At 38.2% G+C, this 4371-nt stretch overlaps 1 pseudogene; it reads right to left on the bottom strand.

The window, feature by feature from the left end:
• Positions 1-2054: 2054 nt before the first annotated feature.
• Positions 2055-3946, bottom strand: LOC121437415 (annotated as a pseudogene).
• Positions 3947-4371: the final 425 nt, after the last annotated feature.

Below are 4371 nucleotides of genomic sequence, written 5' to 3'. Positions count from 1 at the left end.
GAAGTTAGCACATTCAGATGTTACAGTATCCGCATATAAATTTTGACATACTACTTATGAATCATTGAAAAATAAAATTTGAATAAAACATTTTTCATTAACATCCAAAACTGTGACATAATTATGGATAATTTTAACAAATGTGTAAAAGACTTTTATACCAGATAGTGCAAAACGCTATCAAAGGGAATTCATGATGTAAATACATAGGCTGGAAGATGCATGGGTGTTGTTGGGACTTGACTTCTTTGCTAGTTGGTCTAGCTCCATTCAACTCATCTCAGGCTCTCCACATAGCATTCTGAAGAACTGGTACTCCAGTTCTAAAAGGTGTGTGACAAGGCACATATGCTAGAATAGTTGGAATAATCTTGAACATTAAAACAATAAGGCAGGAGCACTTAAGCTACCTGATTTCAAAGTACTCTGTGCAGTCTTGTTATCACTGAATATGAGTGAAAGTCAGATGACCCAGAAGAAAAGCCCAGGTGAGATATACTTGCTGTATAAGGCTTCACAGAAGGTTTTTTTTTTTTTTTGGTTTTTCGAGACAGGGTTTCTCTGTGGTTTTGGAGCCTGTCCTGGAACTCGCTCTTGTAGACCAGGCTGGTCTTGAACTCAGAGATCTGCCTGCCTCTGCCTCCCAAGTGCTAGGATTAAAGGCGTGCGCCACCACCGCCCGGCTTCACAGAAGTTTAAAATTAGAAGCAAACATTTATTAGCTATATGAAGCGTCTTTCCACATAGTGGCTTAGAATCAGAAATAACATAAATATCCATGAATAAATAAAATGTGCTTTATCTGTATGACACTCTACTCAGCAATGAAACGAAATAGGCAACTGATATTTCTTCAAACAGGAACAAACCTCAAACATCATCTGCTGTGTGAAAGAAGTGACATAAAGAGTTTAATCCATGTGATTCCATGTCTATGAAATTCTAGACTAGTCAAAATAAACAATGATAATAAACATATTGATCACCTAGGGCTAAATACTTTATCCAGAAAGGCACAAGGGGACCACTGAGGATGACAGAAACTGTTTTCATGTTGAGCACAATGATGATTATACTAGTATAAATATTAGGTATAATTCATGAAAGTATACACTTTGAATAGGTGTACTTTAACTATGTTATTATATAATAATAATAATTTTATTTCTAGAAGGAAATGGAATATTAATAATAAGTAATAATAAGCCAAGCATATAATCCAATGGGAATTTCAAAGGGAGAGAATATAAAGAACTAAAGAAAATCTAGAGACTTCAGGAGATTGAGTATGTTACAAATAAGATGTAGTATATTAAAATTCAGATTCAGGAATATTTAGGAATATCAGAATATTTTCAGGGAACATCAAAGCAATCCACATCTGGACATAAGTTTGTAAAATCCAGGATACCAGAGACAAAATGTTAAAAAAAATTTAAAAACCAAGAAGGCAAGTTACCTCCCAGGAAATAGAAATGATGCGGAGAGTAGACTTAGCAACAACTGAAAGCCCATGACAGTGGGAAAACATCATCACCTCCAGAGAGGAGAATAGCTTCAAACTGATCTTTAATGCCATTTGCAAACATTTTCAGATGCCAGATGATAGCTATAATGGCTCATCCATGCTTAAATGTTCTCCAGTGTGTGCACTTAACACTCATACAGTTTTATTGTGTGAAATACACCTTACTAACATGATTTAAAAATTTCTACATTCACATTCGTTGGATTGCTGGATTGCTTTTTGTTTTTCTAACTGAAAATATGGTTGGCTTTTTTTTTTGGATTTTGAAGACAGGGTTAAATATGTTTTTTTAAAGTCAATGTTAAATAGTTTTATTTTATATATTTCATTTTCCTCTTAGGATACAGTACTTATGACGTGCAATGTTCTATTTCCTCTGCCTATGCACATGTTTCATGTTCAAGTACTGAAGAGTGTCGCGTAATTTGTAGTAGCAGCTTAACATTATGGCTGCCACAAACTTGGTAAATTTGGTCCCTTCAAATGTTTCCCTGCGGAACAATGCTACATCTCTTCTAGGACTGACTTAATCAATTTCTTTGATGGTAGGTCCTAAAGAAGTTCCACCAGAAAGAGGGACATCATCAGTGAAGCCCCCCAAGTATTCTTCCCAGCATACCAAGTATGGTATGCTGGTAGAGCTTGGTAATGATGGGGTAATAATGGGGTTGCTGACTTTTTCCAGTTCTTTCTGCCAGTGTTCAGCTCTTTCCTTTTCTGCAGTCTGATTCTTATCCAGTATGATTCCATCATACTTGTTTAAATCTTCTGTTTGTCCTCATCATTGATCTTGCCTTGAAGGTTCTCATCTTTAGCTGTTGCTCTCACACCGAATGCATAGGACTCCAGTGAATTCTTGGGTGGTACCTTATCTCTCTGCTTCTCATCTTAGGTTTTGTACTTCTCAGCTTCCTGGACCATGCACTTATTATCTTACTTGCTCAAAGGACCCTTGTCATCAGTGATGATGATCTAGTTCTCCTTTCCTGTGCTTTTATCCACAGCAGAAACATTGGGAGGGCCATTGGCATCCATATCAAAGTGACGTCATTCTGAGGAATGCCATGGGGTACTGGAGATATGCCTATGAGTTCAAACTTTTCAAGCGGTTTGTTATCCTTAGTCATGGCCTTTTTACCTTCAAACACCTGAAGGAACACACCAGTTAGTTGTCAGAGTAGGTGGTAAAGATAAGTGTGTTAGGTAGGAATTACAGTATTGTGTTGGGTGAAGACAGTCATGACTCCCCCAACAACAGCTTCAATACCAAGAAGAAAAGGAGTGACGTCCAAGAGCAGCAAATCCTTAACATTCTCAGACTTGTCTCCAGACAGAACGACCTCTTGGACAGCTGCTTCTTATGCAATAGTTTCATCAGGGTTAATGCTAGTCTTCAGTTCTTTTCCATTGAAGAAGTCTTTCAGAAATTCCTGAATCTTGGGGATCCTGAGAGAACCACCCACCAGGACAACATCATGAATCTGTGACTTGTCTAGTTTGACATCTCAAAAGGGCTATTCTACAGGGTTCAGTGTGCCACAGAACAGGTAACATTCAAGTCTTCAAATTGAGAGCAGGTAATAAAGGTATAGAAGATGATTTCCTCATAAAAGAAAATCAAACTCAGCACTGACCTGGGTGCTGGAGGAGAGGGTACATTTAGCCCATTTACACACATTACAGATGCAGGATTGCTCTCTTGTCCTCACTGATGTCCTTCTCATAATTGGATTTAAGGTCAACAATAAAATGGTAGACCACTAGATTATCAGTCTTCTCTACCCAAGTGGGTATCTCCAGCTGTAGATTTGACCTAAAGAATTCCATCCTCAATGGTGAGGATTGACACATCAAAAGTACCACCTCCCAAATAAATAGATTTGACACAGTCCTTTCACCTCCAACATTCTTTTCTAAGCTATAAGCCAAAGCAGCAGCAGGTTCATTGATAATTAAGTCCATTGAGACCCCCAATAGTTCCTGCATCTTTTGTCACATACTGCTGACAGTCATTGGTAGCATTCTTCCCAAGACAGACTTCTCCAGAAATTTCATTCATCTTTTTTGGAACCATAGTGGATACCTCTTCTGGGGAGAAACTTTTTGTCTCTCCTTTGTTTTCTACTTAGACCTTGGGCCTGCAGGCACATTCATCACCATGTTTCATATCACACTGAACAACAGCATAGTCAAACCTACACCAGACAGATGTTTGGCATCAAAAACTGTCTTGGTGGGCTCCATTGCAGCCTCATTCACAGCATCCCCAATTAATTGTTCTGAGTCAGTAAAAGCAACATATCTTGGTGAGGTTCAGTTGTCCTGTTTGGCAATTCTTTACACATTTCCATGCTGGAAGACATCCATACAGTCATAGGTGACACCCAAATCAATGCCAGCTGCTGGTCTCTTATACATAGCTGCTTACATGTAGGCCCAACTGTGCTGGCAACAAGGCCACCTGAATTCCCCAAAGTTCCCACCACACTCAATGAGCTGAAATTAGACTCTTTTTTCATATAATATATTCTGATTATAGTTTACTTTCCCTGCCTTCCTCCTAGATCCTTCCCACTTCTCCACCTACCCAAAGTTCACATTCTCTCTCTCTTTCTCTCTCTCTCCCTCCACCTCTCTCTCATTAGAATACAAACAGGCATCTAAATAACAATATTAAATAAAGTAAAAGAAAACAAAAAAGTAAGAATAGGGCAAAGCAAACAAACAGAAAAAACAAAGTAAAAGCACAAGAAATATGCAGATGCTACTAAAACAATATGCACATGATAAATTGAAACACTATTAACAAAAGTTCAGAGACAGAAATGGGGATGCAACCTGAA

This window comes from Microtus oregoni, unplaced genomic scaffold, assembly GCF_018167655.1.
Source record: "Microtus oregoni isolate MIOR12 unplaced genomic scaffold, Mior012 000052F_006, whole genome shotgun sequence".
NCBI classification, from domain to species: Eukaryota; Metazoa; Chordata; class Mammalia; order Rodentia; family Cricetidae; genus Microtus; species Microtus oregoni.
Note: the sequence above shows the minus strand (reverse complement) of the source record. Positions and strands in the feature narration are given on the sequence as shown.